The sequence below is a fragment of the Ranitomeya variabilis genome, unplaced genomic scaffold (assembly GCF_051348905.1).
Source record: "Ranitomeya variabilis isolate aRanVar5 unplaced genomic scaffold, aRanVar5.hap1 Scaffold_406, whole genome shotgun sequence".
Taxonomy (NCBI): domain Eukaryota; kingdom Metazoa; phylum Chordata; class Amphibia; order Anura; family Dendrobatidae; genus Ranitomeya; species Ranitomeya variabilis.
Window position 1 is genome coordinate 1 of NW_027508139.1, and position 27,610 is coordinate 27,610.

A 27,610-nucleotide genomic window follows, 5' to 3' on the forward strand; every position below is an offset into this window, starting at 1 on the left:
GGCCGAGAAGCGATACCGAAGCCGCTGTGCCCCGTGGGCCGCACCAAGGCCTACCACCAATACCCATTGTGGAGACAGAGCAAAAGATTGCCGCCGCAGGGAGGACATTTTCAGAAACTCTGGAGGCCTTCTCAATGACAGTTCTGCTGTCAATGACAGTTCTGCTGTGTATGTGTGTCTGTGTGTGAGAGACGGAGAGTGTGTGTGTCTGTCTGTCTGTCTGTCTGTCTGTGTGTGAGTGTTTGTTCAAGCTGTGCACGACGCGTTTTGAATCTGCATAACTCCGCCTACTTTGACCACACCCTCCAGCCAGCCCCATTGTGACAGCACATGAATGTTCCGTGCTAAGATTCTATCGACTGCGGGCAGCGCACCTGGTTGGTGAAAAGCATTAGAATGCTCACACACGCAGGTGTAGATGGACAAGACAAGCCTATTCAACATCAGCACAGGCACCATTTTTACTTATTTTTTTCTTTTAAAAATGCATATAATACAAGGCATTGAAAAGCCGGTGGTCCACAAGAGGGAGACAATGTTTCAAAAAAGAATTCCTGCGGTCAGAAATGCAGTATGTATGGCAGAACTACTCATTGGATACTTCAATTTAAATAGCAAGTGCTGACAGACAGCAGGGGCCTAGTTTGGTAGCCGACACAGTATATTTGCAACACTGTAAGAAAGGCCTAAATCTTAACACACCTGTTGCAGCAACCAGTAAAGACAAATTGATTGATTGATTGATTGATTGATTGATTGCATATTGAATGCAATGCAATGTTTGACAGACATAGGTGAAAGCAAGGCCAGGCAAGGCGCAGAAAATGTTGCAATTGGCCAGGAGAAATCAAACAAAATGCTACACTTGGCCTGAGAAAAGTGCTTCCTTGACCCTGAAATCAATTCACATAAAGGGTTAAAAGACAACTCGCGCTGATTTCAATTCAATCTGTTTTTAGAAACTGGATCAGAGAAGGAGTGCACTGGTCCCGGAGATACTGCAATAACGGGTCAATGCGTGGAGTGGACAGAGCAAGCTCTTCTTCCATCTCCCTGTTCCAAAAATCCATTTAATATATGGTCCCCAAATAGGGGACGTATCAGATATTAAACTGATAAGAACAGATACTACACTTGATCTTAGCCAAAAGGCCGAGAAGCGATACCGAAGCCGCTGTGCCCCGTGGGCCGCACCAAGGCCTACCACCAATACCCATTGTGGAGACAGAGCAAAAGATTGCCGCCGCAGGGAGGACATTTTCAGAAACTCTGGAGGCCTTCTCAATGACAGTTCTGCTGTCAATGACAGTTCTGCTGTGTATGTGTGTCTGTGTGTGAGAGACGGAGAGTGTGTGTGTCTGTCTGTCTGTCTGTCTGTCTGTGTGTGAGTGTTTGTTCAAGCTGTGCACGACGCGTTTTGAATCTGCATAACTCCGCCTACTTTGACCACACCCTCCAGCCAGCCCCATTGTGACAGCACATGAATGTTCCGTGCTAAGATTCTATCGACTGCGGGCAGCGCACCTGGTTGGTGAAAAGCATTAGAATGCTCACACACGCAGGTGTAGATGGACAAGACAAGCCTATTCAACATCAGCACAGGCACCATTTTTACTTATTTTTTTCTTTTAAAAATGCATATAATACAAGGCATTGAAAAGCCGGTGGTCCACAAGAGGGAGACAATGTTTCAAAAAAGAATTCCTGCGGTCAGAAATGCAGTATGTATGGCAGAACTACTCATTGGATACTTCAATTTAAATAGCAAGTGCTGACAGACAGCAGGGGCCTAGTTTGGTAGCCGACACAGTATATTTGCAACACTGTAAGAAAGGCCTAAATCTTAACACACCTGTTGCAGCAACCAGTAAAGACAAATTGATTGATTGATTGATTGATTGATTGATTGCATATTGAATGCAATGCAATGTTTGACAGACATAGGTGAAAGCAAGGCCAGGCAAGGCGCAGAAAATGTTGCAATTGGCCAGGAGAAATCAAACAAAATGCTACACTTGGCCTGAGAAAAGTGCTTCCTTGACCCTGAAATCAATTCACATAAAGGGTTAAAAGACAACTCGCGCTGATTTCAATTCAATCTGTTTTTAGAAACTGGATCAGAGAAGGAGTGCACTGGTCCCGGAGATACTGCAATAACGGGTCAATGCGTGGAGTGGACAGAGCAAGCTCTTCTTCCATCTCCCTGTTCCAAAAATCCATTTAATATATGGTCCCCAAATAGGGGACGTATCAGATATTAAACTGATAAGAACAGATACTACACTTGATCTTAGCCAAAAGGCCGAGAAGCGATACCGAAGCCGCTGTGCCCCGTGGGCCGCACCAAGGCCTACCACCAATACCCATTGTGGAGACAGAGCAAAAGATTGCCGCCGCAGGGAGGACATTTTCAGAAACTCTGGAGGCCTTCTCAATGACAGTTCTGCTGTCAATGACAGTTCTGCTGTGTATGTGTGTCTGTGTGTGAGAGACGGAGAGTGTGTGTGTCTGTCTGTCTGTCTGTCTGTCTGTGTGTGAGTGTTTGTTCAAGCTGTGCACGACGCGTTTTGAATCTGCATAACTCCGCCTACTTTGACCACACCCTCCAGCCAGCCCCATTGTGACAGCACATGAATGTTCCGTGCTAAGATTCTATCGACTGCGGGCAGCGCACCTGGTTGGTGAAAAGCATTAGAATGCTCACACACGCAGGTGTAGATGGACAAGACAAGCCTATTCAACATCAGCACAGGCACCATTTTTACTTATTTTTTTCTTTTAAAAATGCATATAATACAAGGCATTGAAAAGCCGGTGGTCCACAAGAGGGAGACAATGTTTCAAAAAAGAATTCCTGCGGTCAGAAATGCAGTATGTATGGCAGAACTACTCATTGGATACTTCAATTTAAATAGCAAGTGCTGACAGACAGCAGGGGCCTAGTTTGGTAGCCGACACAGTATATTTGCAACACTGTAAGAAAGGCCTAAATCTTAACACACCTGTTGCAGCAACCAGTAAAGACAAATTGATTGATTGATTGATTGATTGATTGATTGCATATTGAATGCAATGCAATGTTTGACAGACATAGGTGAAAGCAAGGCCAGGCAAGGCGCAGAAAATGTTGCAATTGGCCAGGAGAAATCAAACAAAATGCTACACTTGGCCTGAGAAAAGTGCTTCCTTGACCCTGAAATCAATTCACATAAAGGGTTAAAAGACAACTCGCGCTGATTTCAATTCAATCTGTTTTTAGAAACTGGATCAGAGAAGGAGTGCACTGGTCCCGGAGATACTGCAATAAACGGGTCAATGCGTGGAGTGGACAGAGCAAGCTCTTCTTCCATCTCCCTGTTCCAAAAATCCATTTAATATATGGTCCCCAAATAGGGGACGTATCAGATATTAAACTGATAAGAACAGATACTACACTTGATCTTAGCCAAAAGGCCGAGAAGCGATACCGAAGCCGCTGTGCCCCGTGGGCCGCACCAAGGCCTACCACCAATACCCATTGTGGAGACAGAGCAAAAGATTGCCGCCGCAGGGAGGACATTTTCAGAAACTCTGGAGGCCTTCTCAATGACAGTTCTGCTGTCAATGACAGTTCTGCTGTGTATGTGTGTCTGTGTGTGAGAGACGGAGAGTGTGTGTGTCTGTCTGTCTGTCTGTCTGTCTGTGTGTGAGTGTTTGTTCAAGCTGTGCACGACGCGTTTTGAATCTGCATAACTCCGCCTACTTTGACCACACCCTCCAGCCAGCCCCATTGTGACAGCACATGAATGTTCCGTGCTAAGATTCTATCGACTGCGGGCAGCGCACCTGGTTGGTGAAAAGCATTAGAATGCTCACACACGCAGGTGTAGATGGACAAGACAAGCCTATTCAACATCAGCACAGGCACCATTTTTACTTATTTTTTTCTTTTAAAAATGCATATAATACAAGGCATTGAAAAGCCGGTGGTCCACAAGAGGGAGACAATGTTTCAAAAAAGAATTCCTGCGGTCAGAAATGCAGTATGTATGGCAGAACTACTCATTGGATACTTCAATTTAAATAGCAAGTGCTGACAGACAGCAGGGGCCTAGTTTGGTAGCCGACACAGTATATTTGCAACACTGTAAGAAAGGCCTAAATCTTAACACACCTGTTGCAGCAACCAGTAAAGACAAATTGATTGATTGATTGATTGATTGATTGATTGCATATTGAATGCAATGCAATGTTTGACAGACATAGGTGAAAGCAAGGCCAGGCAAGGCGCAGAAAATGTTGCAATTGGCCAGGAGAAATCAAACAAAATGCTACACTTGGCCTGAGAAAAGTGCTTCCTTGACCCTGAAATCAATTCACATAAAGGGTTAAAAGACAACTCGCGCTGATTTCAATTCAATCTGTTTTTAGAAACTGGATCAGAGAAGGAGTGCACTGGTCCCGGAGATACTGCAATAACGGGTCAATGCGTGGAGTGGACAGAGCAAGCTCTTCTTCCATCTCCCTGTTCCAAAAATCCATTTAATATATGGTCCCCAAATAGGGGACGTATCAGATATTAAACTGATAAGAACAGATACTACACTTGATCTTAGCCAAAAGGCCGAGAAGCGATACCGAAGCCGCTGTGCCCCGTGGGCCGCACCAAGGCCTACCACCAATACCCATTGTGGAGACAGAGCAAAAGATTGCCGCCGCAGGGAGGACATTTTCAGAAACTCTGGAGGCCTTCTCAATGACAGTTCTGCTGTCAATGACAGTTCTGCTGTGTATGTGTGTCTGTGTGTGAGAGACGGAGAGTGTGTGTGTCTGTCTGTCTGTCTGTCTGTCTGTGTGTGAGTGTTTGTTCAAGCTGTGCACGACGCGTTTTGAATCTGCATAACTCCGCCTACTTTGACCACACCCTCCAGCCAGCCCCATTGTGACAGCACATGAATGTTCCGTGCTAAGATTCTATCGACTGCGGGCAGCGCACCTGGTTGGTGAAAAGCATTAGAATGCTCACACACGCAGGTGTAGATGGACAAGACAAGCCTATTCAACATCAGCACAGGCACCATTTTTACTTATTTTTTTCTTTTAAAAATGCATATAATACAAGGCATTGAAAAGCCGGTGGTCCACAAGAGGGAGACAATGTTTCAAAAAAGAATTCCTGCGGTCAGAAATGCAGTATGTATGGCAGAACTACTCATTGGATACTTCAATTTAAATAGCAAGTGCTGACAGACAGCAGGGGCCTAGTTTGGTAGCCGACACAGTATATTTGCAACACTGTAAGAAAGGCCTAAATCTTAACACACCTGTTGCAGCAACCAGTAAAGACAAATTGATTGATTGATTGATTGATTGATTGATTGCATATTGAATGCAATGCAATGTTTGACAGACATAGGTGAAAGCAAGGCCAGGCAAGGCGCAGAAAATGTTGCAATTGGCCAGGAGAAATCAAACAAAATGCTACACTTGGCCTGAGAAAAGTGCTTCCTTGACCCTGAAATCAATTCACATAAAGGGTTAAAAGACAACTCGCGCTGATTTCAATTCAATCTGTTTTTAGAAACTGGATCAGAGAAGGAGTGCACTGGTCCCGGAGATACTGCAATAACGGGTCAATGCGTGGAGTGGACAGAGCAAGCTCTTCTTCCATCTCCCTGTTCCAAAAATCCATTTAATATATGGTCCCCAAATAGGGGACGTATCAGATATTAAACTGATAAGAACAGATACTACACTTGATCTTAGCCAAAAGGCCGAGAAGCGATACCGAAGCCGCTGTGCCCCGTGGGCCGCACCAAGGCCTACCACCAATACCCATTGTGGAGACAGAGCAAAAGATTGCCGCCGCAGGGAGGACATTTTCAGAAACTCTGGAGGCCTTCTCAATGACAGTTCTGCTGTCAATGACAGTTCTGCTGTGTATGTGTGTCTGTGTGTGAGAGACGGAGAGTGTGTGTGTCTGTCTGTCTGTCTGTCTGTCTGTGTGTGAGTGTTTGTTCAAGCTGTGCACGACGCGTTTTGAATCTGCATAACTCCGCCTACTTTGACCACACCCTCCAGCCAGCCCCATTGTGACAGCACATGAATGTTCCGTGCTAAGATTCTATCGACTGCGGGCAGCGCACCTGGTTGGTGAAAAGCATTAGAATGCTCACACACGCAGGTGTAGATGGACAAGACAAGCCTATTCAACATCAGCACAGGCACCATTTTTACTTATTTTTTTCTTTTAAAAATGCATATAATACAAGGCATTGAAAAGCCGGTGGTCCACAAGAGGGAGACAATGTTTCAAAAAAGAATTCCTGCGGTCAGAAATGCAGTATGTATGGCAGAACTACTCATTGGATACTTCAATTTAAATAGCAAGTGCTGACAGACAGCAGGGGCCTAGTTTGGTAGCCGACACAGTATATTTGCAACACTGTAAGAAAGGCCTAAATCTTAACACACCTGTTGCAGCAACCAGTAAAGACAAATTGATTGATTGATTGATTGATTGATTGATTGCATATTGAATGCAATGCAATGTTTGACAGACATAGGTGAAAGCAAGGCCAGGCAAGGCGCAGAAAATGTTGCAATTGGCCAGGAGAAATCAAACAAAATGCTACACTTGGCCTGAGAAAAGTGCTTCCTTGACCCTGAAATCAATTCACATAAAGGGTTAAAAGACAACTCGCGCTGATTTCAATTCAATCTGTTTTAGAAACTGGATCAGAGAAGGAGTGCACTGGTCCCGGAGATACTGCAATAACGGGTCAATGCGTGGAGTGGACAGAGCAAGCTCTTCTTCCATCTCCCTGTTCCAAAAATCCATTTAATATATGGTCCCCAAATAGGGGACGTATCAGATATTAAACTGATAAGAACAGATACTACACTTGATCTTAGCCAAAAGGCCGAGAAGCGATACCGAAGCCGCTGTGCCCCGTGGGCCGCACCAAGGCCTACCACCAATACCCATTGTGGAGACAGAGCAAAAGATTGCCGCCGCAGGGAGGACATTTTCAGAAACTCTGGAGGCCTTCTCAATGACAGTTCTGCTGTCAATGACAGTTCTGCTGTGTATGTGTGTCTGTGTGTGAGAGACGGAGAGTGTGTGTGTCTGTCTGTCTGTCTGTCTGTCTGTGTGTGAGTGTTTGTTCAAGCTGTGCACGACGCGTTTTGAATCTGCATAACTCCGCCTACTTTGACCACACCCTCCAGCCAGCCCCATTGTGACAGCACATGAATGTTCCGTGCTAAGATTCTATCGACTGCGGGCAGCGCACCTGGTTGGTGAAAAGCATTAGAATGCTCACACACGCAGGTGTAGATGGACAAGACAAGCCTATTCAACATCAGCACAGGCACCATTTTTACTTATTTTTTTCTTTTAAAAATGCATATAATACAAGGCATTGAAAAGCCGGTGGTCCACAAGAGGGAGACAATGTTTCAAAAAAGAATTCCTGCGGTCAGAAATGCAGTATGTATGGCAGAACTACTCATTGGATACTTCAATTTAAATAGCAAGTGCTGACAGACAGCAGGGGCCTAGTTTGGTAGCCGACACAGTATATTTGCAACACTGTAAGAAAGGCCTAAATCTTAACACACCTGTTGCAGCAACCAGTAAAGACAAATTGATTGATTGATTGATTGATTGATTGATTGCATATTGAATGCAATGCAATGTTTGACAGACATAGGTGAAAGCAAGGCCAGGCAAGGCGCAGAAAATGTTGCAATTGGCCAGGAGAAATCAAACAAAATGCTACACTTGGCCTGAGAAAAGTGCTTCCTTGACCCTGAAATCAATTCACATAAAGGGTTAAAAGACAACTCGCGCTGATTTCAATTCAATCTGTTTTTAGAAACTGGATCAGAGAAGGAGTGCACTGGTCCCGGAGATACTGCAATAACGGGTCAATGCGTGGAGTGGACAGAGCAAGCTCTTCTTCCATCTCCCTGTTCCAAAAATCCATTTAATATATGGTCCCCAAATAGGGGACGTATCAGATATTAAACTGATAAGAACAGATACTACACTTGATCTTAGCCAAAAGGCCGAGAAGCGATACCGAAGCCGCTGTGCCCCGTGGGCCGCACCAAGGCCTACCACCAATACCCATTGTGGAGACAGAGCAAAAGATTGCCGCCGCAGGGAGGACATTTTCAGAAACTCTGGAGGCCTTCTCAATGACAGTTCTGCTGTCAATGACAGTTCTGCTGTGTATGTGTGTCTGTGTGTGAGAGACGGAGAGTGTGTGTGTCTGTCTGTCTGTCTGTCTGTCTGTGTGTGAGTGTTTGTTCAAGCTGTGCACGACGCGTTTTGAATCTGCATAACTCCGCCTACTTTGACCACACCCTCCAGCCAGCCCCATTGTGACAGCACATGAATGTTCCGTGCTAAGATTCTATCGACTGCGGGCAGCGCACCTGGTTGGTGAAAAGCATTAGAATGCTCACACACGCAGGTGTAGATGGACAAGACAAGCCTATTCAACATCAGCACAGGCACCATTTTTACTTATTTTTTTCTTTTAAAAATGCATATAATACAAGGCATTGAAAAGCCGGTGGTCCACAAGAGGGAGACAATGTTTCAAAAAAGAATTCCTGCGGTCAGAAATGCAGTATGTATGGCAGAACTACTCATTGGATACTTCAATTTAAATAGCAAGTGCTGACAGACAGCAGGGGCCTAGTTTGGTAGCCGACACAGTATATTTGCAACACTGTAAGAAAGGCCTAAATCTTAACACACCTGTTGCAGCAACCAGTAAAGACAAATTGATTGATTGATTGATTGATTGATTGATTGCATATTGAATGCAATGCAATGTTTGACAGACATAGGTGAAAGCAAGGCCAGGCAAGGCGCAGAAAATGTTGCAATTGGCCAGGAGAAATCAAACAAAATGCTACACTTGGCCTGAGAAAAGTGCTTCCTTGACCCTGAAATCAATTCACATAAAGGGTTAAAAGACAACTCGCGCTGATTTCAATTCAATCTGTTTTTAGAAACTGGATCAGAGAAGGAGTGCACTGGTCCCGGAGATACTGCAATAACGGGTCAATGCGTGGAGTGGACAGAGCAAGCTCTTCTTCTCATCTCCCTGTTCCAAAAATCCATTTAATATATGGTCCCCAAATAGGGGACGTATCAGATATTAAACTGATAAGAACAGATACTACACTTGATCTTAGCCAAAAGGCCGAGAAGCGATACCGAAGCCGCTGTGCCCCGTGGGCCGCACCAAGGCCTACCACCAATACCCATTGTGGAGACAGAGCAAAAGATTGCCGCCGCAGGGAGGACATTTTCAGAAACTCTGGAGGCCTTCTCAATGACAGTTCTGCTGTCAATGACAGTTCTGCTGTGTATGTGTGTCTGTGTGTGAGAGACGGAGAGTGTGTGTGTCTGTCTGTCTGTCTGTCTGTCTGTGTGTGAGTGTTTGTTCAAGCTGTGCACGACGCGTTTTGAATCTGCATAACTCCGCCTACTTTGACCACACCCTCCAGCCAGCCCCATTGTGACAGCACATGAATGTTCCGTGCTAAGATTCTATGACTGCGGGCAGCGCACCTGGTTGGTGAAAAGCATTAGAATGCTCACACACGCAGGTGTAGATGGACAAGACAAGCCTATTCAACATCAGCACAGGCACCATTTTTACTTATTTTTTTCTTTTAAAAATGCATATAATACAAGGCATTGAAAAGCCGGTGGTCCACAAGAGGGAGACAATGTTTCAAAAAAGAATTCCTGCGGTCAGAAATGCAGTATGTATGGCAGAACTACTCATTGGATACTTCAATTTAAATAGCAAGTGCTGACAGACAGCAGGGGCCTAGTTTGGTAGCCGACACAGTATATTTGCAACACTGTAAGAAAGGCCTAAATCTTAACACACCTGTTGCAGCAACCAGTAAAGACAAATTGATTGATTGATTGATTGATTGATTGATTGCATATTGAATGCAATGCAATGTTTGACAGACATAGGTGAAAGCAAGGCCAGGCAAGGCGCAGAAAATGTTGCAATTGGCCAGGAGAAATCAAACAAAATGCTACACTTGGCCTGAGAAAAGTGCTTCCTTGACCCTGAAATCAATTCACATAAAGGGTTAAAAGACAACTCGCGCTGATTTCAATTCAATCTGTTTTTAGAAACTGGATCAGAGAAGGAGTGCACTGGTCCCGGAGATACTGCAATAACGGGTCAATGCGTGGAGTGGACAGAGCAAGCTCTTCTTCCATCTCCCTGTTCCAAAAATCCATTTAATATATGGTCCCCAAATAGGGGACGTATCAGATATTAAACTGATAAGAACAGATACTACACTTGATCTTAGCCAAAAGGCCGAGAAGCGATACCGAAGCCGCTGTGCCCCGTGGGCCGCACCAAGGCCTACCACCAATACCCATTGTGGAGACAGAGCAAAAGATTGCCGCCGCAGGGAGGACATTTTCAGAAACTCTGGAGGCCTTCTCAATGACAGTTCTGCTGTCAATGACAGTTCTGCTGTGTATGTGTGTCTGTGTGTGAGAGACGGAGAGTGTGTGTGTCTGTCTGTCTGTCTGTCTGTCTGTGTGTGAGTGTTTGTTCAAGCTGTGCACGACGCGTTTTGAATCTGCATAACTCCGCCTACTTTGACCACACCCTCCAGCCAGCCCCATTGTGACAGCACATGAATGTTCCGTGCTAAGATTCTATCGACTGCGGGCAGCGCACCTGGTTGGTGAAAAGCATTAGAATGCTCACACACGCAGGTGTAGATGGACAAGACAAGCCTATTCAACATCAGCACAGGCACCATTTTTACTTATTTTTTTCTTTTAAAAATGCATATAATACAAGGCATTGAAAAGCCGGTGGTCCACAAGAGGGAGACAATGTTTCAAAAAAGAATTCCTGCGGTCAGAAATGCAGTATGTATGGCAGAACTACTCATTGGATACTTCAATTTAAATAGCAAGTGCTGACAGACAGCAGGGGCCTAGTTTGGTAGCCGACACAGTATATTTGCAACACTGTAAGAAAGGCCTAAATCTTAACACACCTGTTGCAGCAACCAGTAAAGACAAATTGATTGATTGATTGATTGATTGATTGATTGCATATTGAATGCAATGCAATGTTTGACAGACATAGGTGAAAGCAAGGCCAGGCAAGGCGCAGAAAATGTTGCAATTGGCCAGGAGAAATCAAACAAAATGCTACACTTGGCCTGAGAAAAGTGCTTCCTTGACCCTGAAATCAATTCACATAAAGGGTTAAAAGACAACTCGCGCTGATTTCAATTCAATCTGTTTTTAGAAACTGGATCAGAGAAGGAGTGCACTGGTCCCGGAGATACTGCAATAACGGGTCAATGCGTGGAGTGGACAGAGCAAGCTCTTCTTCCATCTCCCTGTTCCAAAAATCCATTTAATATATGGTCCCCAAATAGGGGACGTATCAGATATTAAACTGATAAGAACAGATACTACACTTGATCTTAGCCAAAAGGCCGAGAAGCGATACCGAAGCCGCTGTGCCCCGTGGGCCGCACCAAGGCCTACCACCAATACCCATTGTGGAGACAGAGCAAAAGATTGCCGCCGCAGGGAGGACATTTTCAGAAACTCTGGAGGCCTTCTCAATGACAGTTCTGCTGTCAATGACAGTTCTGCTGTGTATGTGTGTCTGTGTGTGAGAGACGGAGAGTGTGTGTGTCTGTCTGTCTGTCTGTCTGTCTGTGTGTGAGTGTTTGTTCAAGCTGTGCACGACGCGTTTTGAATCTGCATAACTCCGCCTACTTTGACCACACCCTCCAGCCAGCCCCATTGTGACAGCACATGAATGTTCCGTGCTAAGATTCTATCGACTGCGGGCAGCGCACCTGGTTGGTGAAAAGCATTAGAATGCTCACACACGCAGGTGTAGATGGACAAGACAAGCCTATTCAACATCAGCACAGGCACCATTTTTACTTATTTTTTTCTTTTAAAAATGCATATAATACAAGGCATTGAAAAGCCGGTGGTCCACAAGAGGGAGACAATGTTTCAAAAAAGAATTCCTGCGGTCAGAAATGCAGTATGTATGGCAGAACTACTCATTGGATACTTCAATTTAAATAGCAAGTGCTGACAGACAGCAGGGGCCTAGTTTGGTAGCCGACACAGTATATTTGCAACACTGTAAGAAAGGCCTAAATCTTAACACACCTGTTGCAGCAACCAGTAAAGACAAATTGATTGATTGATTGATTGATTGATTGATTGCATATTGAATGCAATGCAATGTTTGACAGACATAGGTGAAAGCAAGGCCAGGCAAGGCGCAGAAAATGTTGCAATTGGCCAGGAGAAATCAAACAAAATGCTACACTTGGCCTGAGAAAAGTGCTTCCTTGACCCTGAAATCAATTCACATAAAGGGTTAAAAGACAACTCGCGCTGATTTCAATTCAATCTGTTTTTAGAAACTGGATCAGAGAAGGAGTGCACTGGTCCCGGAGATACTGCAATAACGGGTCAATGCGTGGAGTGGACAGAGCAAGCTCTTCTTCCATCTCCCTGTTCCAAAAATCCATTTAATATATGGTCCCCAAATAGGGGACGTATCAGATATTAAACTGATAAGAACAGATACTACACTTGATCTTAGCCAAAAGGCCGAGAAGCGATACCGAAGCCGCTGTGCCCCGTGGGCCGCACCAAGGCCTACCACCAATACCCATTGTGGAGACAGAGCAAAAGATTGCCGCCGCAGGGAGGACATTTTCAGAAACTCTGGAGGCCTTCTCAATGACAGTTCTGCTGTCAATGACAGTTCTGCTGTGTATGTGTGTCTGTGTGTGAGAGACGGAGAGTGTGTGTGTCTGTCTGTCTGTCTGTCTGTCTGTGTGTGAGTGTTTGTTCAAGCTGTGCACGACGCGTTTTGAATCTGCATAACTCCGCCTACTTTGACCACACCCTCCAGCCAGCCCCATTGTGACAGCACATGAATGTTCCGTGCTAAGATTCTATCGACTGCGGGCAGCGCACCTGGTTGGTGAAAAGCATTAGAATGCTCACACACGCAGGTGTAGATGGACAAGACAAGCCTATTCAACATCAGCACAGGCACCATTTTTACTTATTTTTTTCTTTTAAAAATGCATATAATACAAGGCATTGAAAAGCCGGTGGTCCACAAGAGGGAGACAATGTTTCAAAAAAGAATTCCTGCGGTCAGAAATGCAGTATGTATGGCAGAACTACTCATTGGATACTTCAATTTAAATAGCAAGTGCTGACAGACAGCAGGGGCCTAGTTTGGTAGCCGACACAGTATATTTGCAACACTGTAAGAAAGGCCTAAATCTTAACACACCTGTTGCAGCAACCAGTAAAGACAAATTGATTGATTGATTGATTGATTGATTGATTGCATATTGAATGCAATGCAATGTTTGACAGACATAGGTGAAAGCAAGGCCAGGCAAGGCGCAGAAAATGTTGCAATTGGCCAGGAGAAATCAAACAAAATGCTACACTTGGCCTGAGAAAAGTGCTTCCTTGACCCTGAAATCAATTCACATAAAGGGTTAAAAGACAACTCGCGCTGATTTCAATTCAATCTGTTTTTAGAAACTGGATCAGAGAAGGAGTGCACTGGTCCCGGAGATACTGCAATAACGGGTCAATGCGTGGAGTGGACAGAGCAAGCTCTTCTTCCATCTCCCTGTTCCAAAAATCCATTTAATATATGGTCCCCAAATAGGGGACGTATCAGATATTAAACTGATAAGAACAGATACTACACTTGATCTTAGCCAAAAGGCCGAGAAGCGATACCGAAGCCGCTGTGCCCCGTGGGCCGCACCAAGGCCTACCACCAATACCCATTGTGGAGACAGAGCAAAAGATTGCCGCCGCAGGGAGGACATTTTCAGAAACTCTGGAGGCCTTCTCAATGACAGTTCTGCTGTCAATGACAGTTCTGCTGTGTATGTGTGTCTGTGTGTGAGAGACGGAGAGTGTGTGTGTCTGTCTGTCTGTCTGTCTGTCTGTGTGTGAGTGTTTGTTCAAGCTGTGCACGACGCGTTTTGAATCTGCATAACTCCGCCTACTTTGACCACACCCTCCAGCCAGCCCCATTGTGACAGCACATGAATGTTCCGTGCTAAGATTCTATCGACTGCGGGCAGCGCACCTGGTTGGTGAAAAGCATTAGAATGCTCACACACGCAGGTGTAGATGGACAAGACAAGCCTATTCAACATCAGCACAGGCACCATTTTTACTTATTTTTTTCTTTTAAAAATGCATATAATACAAGGCATTGAAAAGCCGGTGGTCCACAAGAGGGAGACAATGTTTCAAAAAAGAATTCCTGCGGTCAGAAATGCAGTATGTATGGCAGAACTACTCATTGGATACTTCAATTTAAATAGCAAGTGCTGACAGACAGCAGGGGCCTAGTTTGGTAGCCGACACAGTATATTTGCAACACTGTAAGAAAGGCCTAAATCTTAACACACCTGTTGCAGCAACCAGTAAAGACAAATTGATTGATTGATTGATTGATTGATTGATTGCATATTGAATGCAATGCAATGTTTGACAGACATAGGTGAAAGCAAGGCCAGGCAAGGCGCAGAAAATGTTGCAATTGGCCAGGAGAAATCAAACAAAATGCTACACTTGGCCTGAGAAAAGTGCTTCCTTGACCCTGAAATCAATTCACATAAAGGGTTAAAAGACAACTCGCGCTGATTTCAATTCAATCTGTTTTTAGAAACTGGATCAGAGAAGGAGTGCACTGGTCCCGGAGATACTGCAATAACGGGTCAATGCGTGGAGTGGACAGAGCCAAGCTCTTCTTCCATCTCCCTGTTCCAAAAATCCATTTAATATATGGTCCCCAAATAGGGGACGTATCAGATATTAAACTGATAAGAACAGATACTACACTTGATCTTAGCCAAAAGGCCGAGAAGCGATACCGAAGCCGCTGTGCCCCGTGGGCCGCACCAAGGCCTACCACCAATACCCATTGTGGAGACAGAGCAAAAGATTGCCGCCGCAGGGAGGACATTTTCAGAAACTCTGGAGGCCTTCTCAATGACAGTTCTGCTGTCAATGACAGTTCTGCTGTGTATGTGTGTCTGTGTGTGAGAGACGGAGAGTGTGTGTGTCTGTCTGTCTGTCTGTCTGTCTGTGTGTGAGTGTTTGTTCAAGCTGTGCACGACGCGTTTTGAATCTGCATAACTCCGCCTACTTTGACCACACCCTCCAGCCAGCCCCATTGTGACAGCACATGAATGTTCCGTGCTAAGATTCTATCGACTGCGGGCAGCGCACCTGGTTGGTGAAAAGCATTAGAATGCTCACACACGCAGGTGTAGATGGACAAGACAAGCCTATTCAACATCAGCACAGGCACCATTTTTACTTATTTTTTTCTTTTAAAAATGCATATAATACAAGGCATTGAAAAGCCGGTGGTCCACAAGAGGGAGACAATGTTTCAAAAAAGAATTCCTGCGGTCAGAAATGCAGTATGTATGGCAGAACTACTCATTGGATACTTCAATTTAAATAGCAAGTGCTGACAGACAGCAGGGGCCTAGTTTGGTAGCCGACACAGTATATTTGCAACACTGTAAGAAAGGCCTAAATCTTAACACACCTGTTGCAGCAACCAGTAAAGACAAATTGATTGATTGATTGATTGATTGATTGATTGCATATTGAATGCAATGCAATGTTTGACAGACATAGGTGAAAGCAAGGCCAGGCAAGGCGCAGAAAATGTTGCAATTGGCCAGGAGAAATCAAACAAAATGCTACACTTGGCCTGAGAAAAGTGCTTCCTTGACCCTGAAATCAATTCACATAAAGGGTTAAAAGACAACTCGCGCTGATTTCAATTCAATCTGTTTTTAGAAACTGGATCAGAGAAGGAGTGCACTGGTCCCGGAGATACTGCAATAACGGGTCAATGCGTGGAGTGGACAGAGCAAGCTCTTCTTCCATCTCCCTGTTCCAAAAATCCATTTAATATATGGTCCCCAAATAGGGGACGTATCAGATATTAAACTGATAAGAACAGATACTACACTTGATCTTAGCCAAAAGGCCGAGAAGCGATACCGAAGCCGCTGTGCCCCGTGGGCCGCACCAAGGCCTACCACCAATACCCATTGTGGAGACAGAGCAAAAGATTGCCGCCGCAGGGAGGACATTTTCAGAAACTCTGGAGGCCTTCTCAATGACAGTTCTGCTGTCAATGACAGTTCTGCTGTGTATGTGTGTCTGTGTGTGAGAGACGGAGAGTGTGTGTGTCTGTCTGTCTGTCTGTCTGTCTGTGTGTGAGTGTTTGTTCAAGCTGTGCACGACGCGTTTTGAATCTGCATAACTCCGCCTACTTTGACCACACCCTCCAGCCAGCCCCATTGTGACAGCACATGAATGTTCCGTGCTAAGATTCTATCGACTGCGGGCAGCGCACCTGGTTGGTGAAAAGCATTAGAATGCTCACACACGCAGGTGTAGATGGACAAGACAAGCCTATTCAACATCAGCACAGGCACCATTTTTACTTATTTTTTTCTTTTAAAAATGCATATAATACAAGGCATTGAAAAGCCGGTGGTCCACAAGAGGGAGACAATGTTTCAAAAAAGAATTCCTGCGGTCAGAAATGCAGTATGTATGGCAGAACTACTCATTGGATACTTCAATTTAAATAGCAAGTGCTGACAGACAGCAGGGGCCTAGTTTGGTAGCCGACACAGTATATTTGCAAACACTGTAAGAAAGGCCTAAATCTTAACACACCTGTTGCAGCAACCAGTAAAGACAAATTGATTGATTGATTGATTGATTGATTGATTGCATATTGAATGCAATGCAATGTTTGACAGACATAGGTGAAAGCAAGGCCAGGCAAGGCGCAGAAAATGTTGCAATTGGCCAGGAGAAATCAAACAAAATGCTACACTTGGCCTGAGAAAAGTGCTTCCTTGACCCTGAAATCAATTCACATAAAGGGTTAAAAGACAACTCGCGCTGATTTCAATTCAATCTGTTTTTAGAAACTGGATCAGAGAAGGAGTGCACTGGTCCCGGAGATACTGCAATAACGGGTCAATGCGTGGAGTGGACAGAGCAAGCTCTTCTTCCATCTCCCTGTTCCAAAAATCCATTTAATATATGGTCCCCAAATAGGGGACGTATCAGATATTAAACTGATAAGAACAGATACTACACTTGATCTTAGCCAAAAGGCCGAGAAGCGATACCGAAGCCGCTGTGCCCCGTGGGCCGCACCAAGGCCTACCACCAATACCCATTGTGGAGACAGAGCAAAAGATTGCCGCCGCAGGGAGGACATTTTCAGAAACTCTGGAGGCCTTCTCAATGACAGTTCTGCTGTCAATGACAGGTTCTGCTGTGTATGTGTGTCTGTGTGTGAGAGACGGAGAGTGTGTGTGTCTGTCTGTCTGTCTGTCTGTCTGTGTGTGAGTGTTTGTTCAAGCTGTGCACGACGCGTTTTGAATCTGCATAACTCCGCCTACTTTGACCACACCCTCCAGCCAGCCCCATTGTGACAGCACATGAATGTTCCGTGCTAAGATTCTATCGACTGCGGGCAGCGCACCTGGTTGGTGAAAAGCATTAGAATGCTCACACACGCAGGTGTAGATGGACAAGACAAGCCTATTCAACATCAGCACAGGCACCATTTTTACTTATTTTTTTCTTTTAAAAATGCATATAATACAAGGCATTGAAAAGCCGGTGGTCCACAAGAGGGAGACAATGTTTCAAAAAAGAATTCCTGCGGTCAGAAATGCAGTATGTATGGCAGAACTACTCATTGGATACTTCAATTTAAATAGCAAGTGCTGACAGACAGCAGGGGCCTAGTTTGGTAGCCGACACAGTATATTTGCAACACTGTAAGAAAGGCCTAAATCTTAACACACCTGTTGCAGCAACCAGTAAAGACAAATTGATTGATTGATTGATTGATTGATTGATTGCATATTGAATGCAATGCAATGTTTGACAGACATAGGTGAAAGCAAGGCCAGGCAAGGCGCAGAAAATGTTGCAATTGGCCAGGAGAAATCAAACAAAATGCTACACTTGGCCTGAGAAAAGTGCTTCCTTGACCCTGAAATCAATTCACATAAAGGGTTAAAAGACAACTCGCGCTGATTTCAATTCAATCTGTTTTTAGAAACTGGATCAGAGAAGGAGTGCACTGGTCCCGGAGATACTGCAATAACGGGTCAATGCGTGGAGTGGACAGAGCAAGCTCTTCTTCCATCTCCCTGTTCCAAAAATCCATTTAATATATGGTCCCCAAATAGGGGACGTATCAGATATTAAACTGATAAGAACAGATACTACACTTGATCTTAGCCAAAAGGCCGAGAAGCGATACCGAAGCCGCTGTGCCCCGTGGGCCGCACCAAGGCCTACCACCAATACCCATTGTGGAGACAGAGCAAAAGATTGCCGCCGCAGGGAGGACATTTTCAGAAACTCTGGAGGCCTTCTCAATGACAGTTCTGCTGTCAATGACAGTTCTGCTGTGTATGTGTGTCTGTGTGTGAGAGACGGAGAGTGTGTGTGTCTGTCTGTCTGTCTGTCTGTCTGTGTGTGAGTGTTTGTTCAAGCTGTGCACGACGCGTTTTGAATCTGCATAACTCCGCCTACTTTGACCACACCCTCCAGCCAGCCCCATTGTGACAGCACATGAATGTTCCGTGCTAAGATTCTATCGACTGCGGGCAGCGCACCTGGTTGGTGAAAAGCATTAGAATGCTCACACACGCAGGTGTAGATGGACAAGACAAGCCTATTCAACATCAGCACAGGCACCATTTTTACTTATTTTTTTCTTTTAAAAATGCATATAATACAAGGCATTGAAAAGCCGGTGGTCCACAAGAGGGAGACAATGTTTCAAAAAAGAATTCCTGCGGTCAGAAATGCAGTATGTATGGCAGAACTACTCATTGGATACTTCAATTTAAATAGCAAGTGCTGACAGACAGCAGGGGCCTAGTTTGGTAGCCGACACAGTATATTTGCAACACTGTAAGAAAGGCCTAAATCTTAACACACCTGTTGCAGCAACCAGTAAAGACAAATTGATTGATTGATTGATTGATTGATTGATTGCATATTGAATGCAATGCAATGTTTGACAGACATAGGTGAAAGCAAGGCCAGGCAAGGCGCAGAAAATGTTGCAATTGGCCAGGAGAAATCAAACAAAATGCTACACTTGGCCTGAGAAAAGTGCTTCCTTGACCCTGAAATCAATTCACATAAAGGGTTAAAAGACAACTCGCGCTGATTTCAATTCAATCTGTTTTTAGAAACTGGATCAGAGAAGGAGTGCACTGGTCCCGGAGATACTGCAATAACGGGTCAATGCGTGGAGTGGACAGAGCAAGCTCTTCTTCCATCTCCCTGTTCCAAAAATCCATTTAATATATGGTCCCCAAATAGGGGACGTATCAGATATTAAACTGATAAGAACAGATACTACACTTGATCTTAGCCAAAAGGCCGAGAAGCGATACCGAAGCCGCTGTGCCCCGTGGGCCGCACCAAGGCCTACCACCAATACCCATTGTGGAGACAGAGCAAAAGATTGCCGCCGCAGGGAGGACATTTTCAGAAACTCTGGAGGCCTTCTCAATGACAGTTCTGCTGTCAATGACAGTTCTGCTGTGTATGTGTGTCTGTGTGTGAGAGACGGAGAGTGTGTGTGTCTGTCTGTCTGTCTGTCTGTCTGTGTGTGAGTGTTTGTTCAAGCTGTGCACGACGCGTTTTGAATCTGCATAACTCCGCCTACTTTGACCACACCCTCCAGCCAGCCCCATTGTGACAGCACATGAATGTTCCGTGCTAAGATTCTATCGACTGCGGGCAGCGCACCTGGTTGGTGAAAAGCATTAGAATGCTCACACACGCAGGTGTAGATGGACAAGACAAGCCTATTCAACATCAGCACAGGCACCATTTTTACTTATTTTTTTCTTTTAAAAATGCATATAATACAAGGCATTGAAAAGCCGGTGGTCCACAAGAGGGAGACAATGTTTCAAAAAAGAATTCCTGCGGTCAGAAATGCAGTATGTATGGCAGAACTACTCATTGGATACTTCAATTTAAATAGCAAGTGCTGACAGACAGCAGGGGCCTAGTTTGGTAGCCGACACAGTATATTTGCAACACTGTAAGAAAGGCCTAAATCTTAACACACCTGTTGCAGCAACCAGTAAAGACAAATTGATTGATTGATTGATTGATTGATTGATTGCATATTGAATGCAATGCAATGTTTGACAGACATAGGTGAAAGCAAGGCCAGGCAAGGCGCAGAAAATGTTGCAATTGGCCAGGAGAAATCAAACAAAATGCTACACTTGGCCTGAGAAAAGTGCTTCCTTGACCCTGAAATCAATTCACATAAAGGGTTAAAAGACAACTCGCGCTGATTTCAATTCAATCTGTTTTTAGAAACTGGATCAGAGAAGGAGTGCACTGGTCCCGGAGATACTGCAATAACGGGTCAATGCGTGGAGTGGACAGAGCAAGCTCTTCTTCCATCTCCCTGTTCCAAAAATCCATTTAATATATGGTCCCCAAATAGGGGACGTATCAGATATTAAACTGATAAGAACAGATACTACACTTGATCTTAGCCAAAAGGCCGAGAAGCGATACCGAAGCCGCTGTGCCCCGTGGGCCGCACCAAGGCCTACCACCAATACCCATTGTGGAGACAGAGCAAAAGATTGCCGCCGCAGGGAGGACATTTTCAGAAACTCTGGAGGCCTTCTCAATGACAGTTCTGCTGTCAATGACAGTTCTGCTGTGTATGTGTGTCTGTGTGTGAGAGACGGAGAGTGTGTGTGTCTGTCTGTCTGTCTGTCTGTCTGTGTGTGAGTGTTTGTTCAAGCTGTGCACGACGCGTTTTGAATCTGCATAACTCCGCCTACTTTGACCACACCCTCCAGCCAGCCCCATTGTGACAGCACATGAATGTTCCGTGCTAAGATTCTATCGACTGCGGGCAGCGCACCTGGTTGGTGAAAAGCATTAGAATGCTCACACACGCAGGTGTAGATGGACAAGACAAGCCTATTCAACATCAGCACAGGCACCATTTTTACTTATTTTTTTCTTTTAAAAATGCATATAATACAAGGCATTGAAAAGCCGGTGGTCCACAAGAGGGAGACAATGTTTCAAAAAAGAATTCCTGCGGTCAGAAATGCAGTATGTATGGCAGAACTACTCATTGGATACTTCAATTTAAATAGCAAGTGCTGACAGACAGCAGGGGCCTAGTTTGGTAGCCGACACAGTATATTTGCAACACTGTAAGAAAGGCCTAAATCTTAACACACCTGTTGCAGCAACCAGTAAAGACAAATTGATTGATTGATTGATTGATTGATTGATTGCATATTGAATGCAATGCAATGTTTGACAGACATAGGTGAAAGCAAGGCCAGGCAAGGCGCAGAAAATGTTGCAATTGGCCAGGAGAAATCAAACAAAATGCTACACTTGGCCTGAGAAAAGTGCTTCCTTGACCCTGAAATCAATTCACATAAAGGGTTAAAAGACAACTCGCGCTGATTTCAATTCAATCTGTTTTTAGAAACTGGATCAGAGAAGGAGTGCACTGGTCCCGGAGATACTGCAATAACGGGTCAATGCGTGGAGTGGACAGAGCAAGCTCTTCTTCCATCTCCCTGTTCCAAAAATCCATTTAATATATGGTCCCCAAATAGGGGACGTATCAGATATTAAACTGATAAGAACAGATACTACACTTGATCTTAGCCAAAAGGCCGAGAAGCGATACCGAAGCCGCTGTGCCCCGTGGGCCGCACCAAGGCCTACCACCAATACCCATTGTGGAGACAGAGCAAAAGATTGCCGCCGCAGGGAGGACATTTTCAGAAACTCTGGAGGCCTTCTCAATGACAGTTCTGCTGTCAATGACAGTTCTGCTGTGTATGTGTGTCTGTGTGTGAGAGACGGAGAGTGTGTGTGTCTGTCTGTCTGTCTGTCTGTCTGTGTGTGAGTGTTTGTTCAAGCTGTGCACGACGCGTTTTGAATCTGCATAACTCCGCCTACTTTGACCACACCCTCCAGCCAGCCCCATTGTGACAGCACATGAATGTTCCGTGCTAAGATTCTATCGACTGCGGGCAGCGCACCTGGTTGGTGAAAAGCATTAGAATGCTCACACACGCAGGTGTAGATGGACAAGACAAGCCTATTCAACATCAGCACAGGCACCATTTTTACTTATTTTTTTCTTTTAAAAATGCATATAATACAAGGCATTGAAAAGCCGGTGGTCCACAAGAGGGAGACAATGTTTCAAAAAAGAATTCCTGCGGTCAGAAATGCAGTATGTATGGCAGAACTACTCATTGGATACTTCAATTTAAATAGCAAGTGCTGACAGACAGCAGGGGCCTAGTTTGGTAGCCGACACAGTATATTTGCAACACTGTAAGAAAGGCCTAAATCTTAACACACCTGTTGCAGCAACCAGTAAAGACAAATTGATTGATTGATTGATTGATTGATTGATTGCATATTGAATGCAATGCAATGTTTGACAGACATAGGTGAAAGCAAGGCCAGGCAAGGCGCAGAAAATGTTGCAATTGGCCAGGAGAAATCAAACAAAATGCTACACTTGGCCTGAGAAAAGTGCTTCCTTGACCCTGAAATCAATTCACATAAAGGGTTAAAAGACAACTCGCGCTGATTTCAATTCAATCTGTTTTTAGAAACTGGATCAGAGAAGGAGTGCACTGGTCCCGGAGATACTGCAATAACGGGTCAATGCGTGGAGTGGACAGAGCAAGCTCTTCTTCCATCTCCCTGTTCCAAAAATCCATTTAATATATGGTCCCCAAATAGGGGACGTATCAGATATTAAACTGATAAGAACAGATACTACACTTGATCTTAGCCAAAAGGCCGAGAAGCGATACCGAAGCCGCTGTGCCCCGTGGGCCGCACCAAGGCCTACCACCAATACCCATTGTGGAGACAGAGCAAAAGATTGCCGCCGCAGGGAGGACATTTTCAGAAACTCTGGAGGCCTTCTCAATGACAGTTCTGCTGTCAATGACAGTTCTGCTGTGTATGTGTGTCTGTGTGTGAGAGACGGAGAGTGTGTGTGTCTGTCTGTCTGTCTGTCTGTCTGTGTGTGAGTGTTTGTTCAAGCTGTGCACGACGCGTTTTGAATCTGCATAACTCCGCCTACTTTGACCACACCCTCCAGCCAGCCCCATTGTGACAGCACATGAATGTTCCGTGCTAAGATTCTATCGACTGCGGGCAGCGCACCTGGTTGGTGAAAAGCATTAGAATGCTCACACACGCAGGTGTAGATGGACAAGACAAGCCTATTCAACATCAGCACAGGCACCATTTTTACTTATTTTTTTCTTTTAAAAATGCATATAATACAAGGCATTGAAAAGCCGGTGGTCCACAAGAGGGAGACAATGTTTCAAAAAAGAATTCCTGCGGTCAGAAATGCAGTATGTATGGCAGAACTACTCATTGGATACTTCAATTTAAATAGCAAGTGCTGACAGACAGCAGGGGCCTAGTTTGGTAGCCGACACAGTATATTTGCAACACTGTAAGAAAGGCCTAAATCTTAACACACCTGTTGCAGCAACCAGTAAAGACAAATTGATTGATTGATTGATTGATTGATTGATTGCATATTGAATGCAATGCAATGTTTGACAGACATAGGTGAAAGCAAGGCCAGGCAAGGCGCAGAAAATGTTGCAATTGGCCAGGAGAAATCAAACAAAATGCTACACTTGGCCTGAGAAAAGTGCTTCCTTGACCCTGAAATCAATTCACATAAAGGGTTAAAAGACAACTCGCGCTGATTTCAATTCAATCTGTTTTTAGAAACTGGATCAGAGAAGGAGTGCACTGGTCCCGGAGATACTGCAATAACGGGTCAATGCGTGGAGTGGACAGAGCAAGCTCTTCTTCCATCTCCCTGTTCCAAAAATCCATTTAATATATGGTCCCCAAATAGGGGACGTATCAGATATTAAACTGATAAGAACAGATACTACACTTGATCTTAGCCAAAAGGCCGAGAAGCGATACCGAAGCCGCTGTGCCCCGTGGGCCGCACCAAGGCCTACCACCAATACCCATTGTGGAGACAGAGCAAAAGATTGCCGCCGCAGGGAGGACATTTTCAGAAACTCTGGAGGCCTTCTCAATGACAGTTCTGCTGTCAATGACAGTTCTGCTGTGTATGTGTGTCTGTGTGTGAGAGACGGAGAGTGTGTGTGTCTGTCTGTCTGTCTGTCTGTCTGTGTGTGAGTGTTTGTTCAAGCTGTGCACGACGCGTTTTGAATCTGCATAACTCCGCCTACTTTGACCACACCCTCCAGCCAGCCCCATTGTGACAGCACATGAATGTTCCGTGCTAAGATTCTATCGACTGCGGGCAGCGCACCTGGTTGGTGAAAAGCATTAGAATGCTCACACACGCAGGTGTAGATGGACAAGACAAGCCTATTCAACATCAGCACAGGCACCATTTTTACTTATTTTTTTCTTTTAAAAATGCATATAATACAAGGCATTGAAAAGCCGGTGGTCCACAAGAGGGAGACAATGTTTCAAAAAAGAATTCCTGCGGTCAGAAATGCAGTATGTATGGCAGAACTACTCATTGGATACTTCAATTTAAATAGCAAGTGCTGACAGACAGCAGGGGCCTAGTTTGGTAGCCGACACAGTATATTTGCAACACTGTAAGAAAGGCCTAAATCTTAACACACCTGTTGCAGCAACCAGTAAAGACAAATTGATTGATTGATTGATTGATTGATTGATTGCATATTGAATGCAATGCAATGTTTGACAGACATAGGTGAAAGCAAGGCCAGGCAAGGCGCAGAAAATGTTGCAATTGGCCAGGAGAAATCAAACAAAATGCTACACTTGGCCTGAGAAAAGTGCTTCCTTGACCCTGAAATCAATTCACATAAAGGGTTAAAAGACAACTCGCGCTGATTTCAATTCAATCTGTTTTTAGAAACTGGATCAGAGAAGGAGTGCACTGGTCCCGGAGATACTGCAATAACGGGTCAATGCGTGGAGTGGACAGAGCAAGCTCTTCTTCCATCTCCCTGTTCCAAAAATCCATTTAATATATGGTCCCCAAATAGGGGACGTATCAGATATTAAACTGATAAGAACAGATACTACACTTGATCTTAGCCAAAAGGCCGAGAAGCGATACCGAAGCCGCTGTGCCCCGTGGGCCGCACCAAGGCCTACCACCAATACCCATTGTGGAGACAGAGCAAAAGATTGCCGCCGCAGGGAGGACATTTTCAGAAACTCTGGAGGCCTTCTCAATGACAGTTCTGCTGTCAATGACAGTTCTGCTGTGTATGTGTGTCTGTGTGTGAGAGACGGAGAGTGTGTGTGTCTGTCTGTCTGTCTGTCTGTCTGTGTGTGAGTGTTTGTTCAAGCTGTGCACGACGCGTTTTGAATCTGCATAACTCCGCCTACTTTGACCACACCCTCCAGCCAGCCCCATTGTGACAGCACATGAATGTTCCGTGCTAAGATTCTATCGACTGCGGGCAGCGCACCTGGTTGGTGAAAAGCATTAGAATGCTCACACACGCAGGTGTAGATGGACAAGACAAGCCTATTCAACATCAGCACAGGCACCATTTTTACTTATTTTTTTCTTTTAAAAATGCATATAATACAAGGCATTGAAAAGCCGGTGGTCCACAAGAGGGAGACAATGTTTCAAAAAAGAATTCCTGCGGTCAGAAATGCAGTATGTATGGCAGAACTACTCATTGGATACTTCAATTTAAATAGCAAGTGCTGACAGACAGCAGGGGCCTAGTTTGGTAGCCGACACAGTATATTTGCAACACTGTAAGAAAGGCCTAAATCTTAACACACCTGTTGCAGCAACCAGTAAAGACAAATTGATTGATTGATTGATTGATTGATTGATTGCATATTGAATGCAATGCAATGTTTGACAGACATAGGTGAAAGCAAGGCCAGGCAAGGCGCAGAAAATGTTGCAATTGGCCAGGAGAAATCAAACAAAATGCTACACTTGGCCTGAGAAAAGTGCTTCCTTGACCCTGAAATCAATTCACATAAAGGGTTAAAAGACAACTCGCGCTGATTTCAATTCAATCTGTTTTTAGAAACTGGATCAGAGAAGGAGTGCACTGGTCCCGGAGATACTGCAATAACGGGTCAATGCGTGGAGTGGACAGAGCAAGCTCTTCTTCCATCTCCCTGTTCCAAAAATCCATTTAATATATGGTCCCCAAATAGGGGACGTATCAGATATTAAACTGATAAGAACAGATACTACACTTGATCTTAGCCAAAAGGCCGAGAAGCGATACCGAAGCCGCTGTGCCCCGTGGGCCGCACCAAGGCCTACCACCAATACCCATTGTGGAGACAGAGCAAAAGATTGCCGCCGCAGGGAGGACATTTTCAGAAACTCTGGAGGCCTTCTCAATGACAGTTCTGCTGTCAATGACAGTTCTGCTGTGTATGTGTGTCTGTGTGTGAGAGACGGAGAGTGTGTGTGTCTGTCTGTCTGTCTGTCTGTCTGTGTGTGAGTGTTTGTTCAAGCTGTGCACGACGCGTTTTGAATCTGCATAACTCCGCCTACTTTGACCACCCCTCCAGCCAGCCCCATTGTGACAGCACATGAATGTTCCGTGCTAAGATTCTATCGACTGCGGGCAGCGCACCTGGTTGGTGAAAAGCATTAGAATGCTCACACACGCAGGTGTAGATGGACAAGACAAGCCTATTCAACATCAGCACAGGCACCATTTTTACTTATTTTTTTCTTTTAAAAATGCATATAATACAAGGCATTGAAAAGCCGGTGGTCCACAAGAGGGAGACAATGTTTCAAAAAAGAATTCCTGCGGTCAGAAATGCAGTATGTATGGCAGAACTACTCATTGGATACTTCAATTTAAATAGCAAGTGCTGACAGACAGCAGGGGCCTAGTTTGGTAGCCGACACAGTATATTTGCAACACTGTAAGAAAGGCCTAAATCTTAACACACCTGTTGCAGCAACCAGTAAAGACAAATTGATTGATTGATTGATTGATTGATTGATTGCATATTGAATGCAATGCAATGTTTGACAGACATAGGTGAAAGCAAGGCCAGGCAAGGCGCAGAAAATGTTGCAATTGGCCAGGAGAAATCAAACAAAATGCTACACTTGGCCTGAGAAAAGTGCTTCCTTGACCCTGAAATCAATTCACATAAAGGGTTAAAAGACAACTCGCGCTGATTTCAATTCAATCTGTTTTTAGAAACGAGAAGGAGTGCACTGGTCCCGGAGATACTGCAATAACGGGTCAATGCGTGGAGTGGACAGAGCAAGCTCTTCTTCCATCTCCCTGTTCCAAAAATCCATTTAATATATGGTCCCCAAATAGGGGACGTATCAGATATTAAACTGATAAGAACAGATACTACACTTGATCTTAGCCAAAAGGCCGAGAAGCGATA

The 27,610-nt window shown here is 44.8% G+C and overlaps 24 non-coding genes across 24 annotated transcripts; all 24 read right to left on the reverse strand.

Annotated features, from left to right (window-relative positions):
* Positions 1 to 973: 973 nt before the first annotated feature.
* On the reverse strand, positions 974 to 1,164 carry LOC143790585 (U2 spliceosomal RNA). The gene has a single exon (XR_013219715.1). It is a non-coding gene; the product is annotated as a U2 spliceosomal RNA (small nuclear RNA).
* A 959-nt stretch (positions 1,165 to 2,123) lies between these two features.
* On the reverse strand, positions 2,124 to 2,314 carry LOC143790596 (U2 spliceosomal RNA). Its single transcript, XR_013219726.1, has one exon. It is a non-coding gene; the product is annotated as a U2 spliceosomal RNA (small nuclear RNA).
* A 959-nt stretch (positions 2,315 to 3,273) lies between these two features.
* LOC143790621 (U2 spliceosomal RNA) lies at positions 3,274 to 3,465 on the reverse strand. Its single transcript, XR_013219750.1, has one exon. It is a non-coding gene; the product is annotated as a U2 spliceosomal RNA (small nuclear RNA).
* A 959-nt stretch (positions 3,466 to 4,424) lies between these two features.
* LOC143790607 (U2 spliceosomal RNA) lies at positions 4,425 to 4,615 on the reverse strand. Its single transcript, XR_013219737.1, has one exon. It is a non-coding gene; the product is annotated as a U2 spliceosomal RNA (small nuclear RNA).
* Positions 4,616 to 5,574: 959 nt separating this feature from the next.
* On the reverse strand, positions 5,575 to 5,765 carry LOC143790619 (U2 spliceosomal RNA). The gene has a single exon (XR_013219748.1). It is a non-coding gene; the product is annotated as a U2 spliceosomal RNA (small nuclear RNA).
* Positions 5,766 to 6,723: 958 nt separating this feature from the next.
* On the reverse strand, positions 6,724 to 6,914 carry LOC143790623 (U2 spliceosomal RNA). The gene has a single exon (XR_013219752.1). It is a non-coding gene; the product is annotated as a U2 spliceosomal RNA (small nuclear RNA).
* A 959-nt stretch (positions 6,915 to 7,873) lies between these two features.
* Positions 7,874 to 8,064, reverse strand: LOC143790586 (U2 spliceosomal RNA). The gene has a single exon (XR_013219716.1). It is a non-coding gene; the product is annotated as a U2 spliceosomal RNA (small nuclear RNA).
* Positions 8,065 to 9,023: 959 nt separating this feature from the next.
* Positions 9,024 to 9,215, reverse strand: LOC143790617 (U2 spliceosomal RNA). Its single transcript, XR_013219747.1, has one exon. It is a non-coding gene; the product is annotated as a U2 spliceosomal RNA (small nuclear RNA).
* Positions 9,216 to 10,173: 958 nt separating this feature from the next.
* On the reverse strand, positions 10,174 to 10,364 carry LOC143790587 (U2 spliceosomal RNA). The gene has a single exon (XR_013219717.1). It is a non-coding gene; the product is annotated as a U2 spliceosomal RNA (small nuclear RNA).
* Positions 10,365 to 11,323: 959 nt separating this feature from the next.
* Positions 11,324 to 11,514, reverse strand: LOC143790588 (U2 spliceosomal RNA). The gene has a single exon (XR_013219718.1). It is a non-coding gene; the product is annotated as a U2 spliceosomal RNA (small nuclear RNA).
* A 959-nt stretch (positions 11,515 to 12,473) lies between these two features.
* LOC143790589 (U2 spliceosomal RNA) lies at positions 12,474 to 12,664 on the reverse strand. The gene has a single exon (XR_013219719.1). It is a non-coding gene; the product is annotated as a U2 spliceosomal RNA (small nuclear RNA).
* A 959-nt stretch (positions 12,665 to 13,623) lies between these two features.
* Positions 13,624 to 13,814, reverse strand: LOC143790590 (U2 spliceosomal RNA). The gene has a single exon (XR_013219720.1). It is a non-coding gene; the product is annotated as a U2 spliceosomal RNA (small nuclear RNA).
* A 959-nt stretch (positions 13,815 to 14,773) lies between these two features.
* On the reverse strand, positions 14,774 to 14,965 carry LOC143790620 (U2 spliceosomal RNA). The gene has a single exon (XR_013219749.1). It is a non-coding gene; the product is annotated as a U2 spliceosomal RNA (small nuclear RNA).
* Positions 14,966 to 15,924: 959 nt separating this feature from the next.
* On the reverse strand, positions 15,925 to 16,115 carry LOC143790591 (U2 spliceosomal RNA). The gene has a single exon (XR_013219721.1). It is a non-coding gene; the product is annotated as a U2 spliceosomal RNA (small nuclear RNA).
* Positions 16,116 to 17,075: 960 nt separating this feature from the next.
* LOC143790592 (U2 spliceosomal RNA) lies at positions 17,076 to 17,266 on the reverse strand. The gene has a single exon (XR_013219722.1). It is a non-coding gene; the product is annotated as a U2 spliceosomal RNA (small nuclear RNA).
* Positions 17,267 to 18,226: 960 nt separating this feature from the next.
* On the reverse strand, positions 18,227 to 18,417 carry LOC143790593 (U2 spliceosomal RNA). Its single transcript, XR_013219723.1, has one exon. It is a non-coding gene; the product is annotated as a U2 spliceosomal RNA (small nuclear RNA).
* Positions 18,418 to 19,376: 959 nt separating this feature from the next.
* Positions 19,377 to 19,567, reverse strand: LOC143790594 (U2 spliceosomal RNA). Its single transcript, XR_013219724.1, has one exon. It is a non-coding gene; the product is annotated as a U2 spliceosomal RNA (small nuclear RNA).
* A 959-nt stretch (positions 19,568 to 20,526) lies between these two features.
* Positions 20,527 to 20,717, reverse strand: LOC143790595 (U2 spliceosomal RNA). The gene has a single exon (XR_013219725.1). It is a non-coding gene; the product is annotated as a U2 spliceosomal RNA (small nuclear RNA).
* A 959-nt stretch (positions 20,718 to 21,676) lies between these two features.
* On the reverse strand, positions 21,677 to 21,867 carry LOC143790597 (U2 spliceosomal RNA). Its single transcript, XR_013219727.1, has one exon. It is a non-coding gene; the product is annotated as a U2 spliceosomal RNA (small nuclear RNA).
* A 959-nt stretch (positions 21,868 to 22,826) lies between these two features.
* On the reverse strand, positions 22,827 to 23,017 carry LOC143790598 (U2 spliceosomal RNA). The gene has a single exon (XR_013219728.1). It is a non-coding gene; the product is annotated as a U2 spliceosomal RNA (small nuclear RNA).
* A 959-nt stretch (positions 23,018 to 23,976) lies between these two features.
* Positions 23,977 to 24,167, reverse strand: LOC143790599 (U2 spliceosomal RNA). Its single transcript, XR_013219729.1, has one exon. It is a non-coding gene; the product is annotated as a U2 spliceosomal RNA (small nuclear RNA).
* A 959-nt stretch (positions 24,168 to 25,126) lies between these two features.
* On the reverse strand, positions 25,127 to 25,317 carry LOC143790600 (U2 spliceosomal RNA). The gene has a single exon (XR_013219730.1). It is a non-coding gene; the product is annotated as a U2 spliceosomal RNA (small nuclear RNA).
* A 959-nt stretch (positions 25,318 to 26,276) lies between these two features.
* LOC143790601 (U2 spliceosomal RNA) lies at positions 26,277 to 26,467 on the reverse strand. The gene has a single exon (XR_013219731.1). It is a non-coding gene; the product is annotated as a U2 spliceosomal RNA (small nuclear RNA).
* A 951-nt stretch (positions 26,468 to 27,418) lies between these two features.
* On the reverse strand, positions 27,419 to 27,609 carry LOC143790602 (U2 spliceosomal RNA). The gene has a single exon (XR_013219732.1). It is a non-coding gene; the product is annotated as a U2 spliceosomal RNA (small nuclear RNA).
* Position 27,610: the final 1 nt, after the last annotated feature.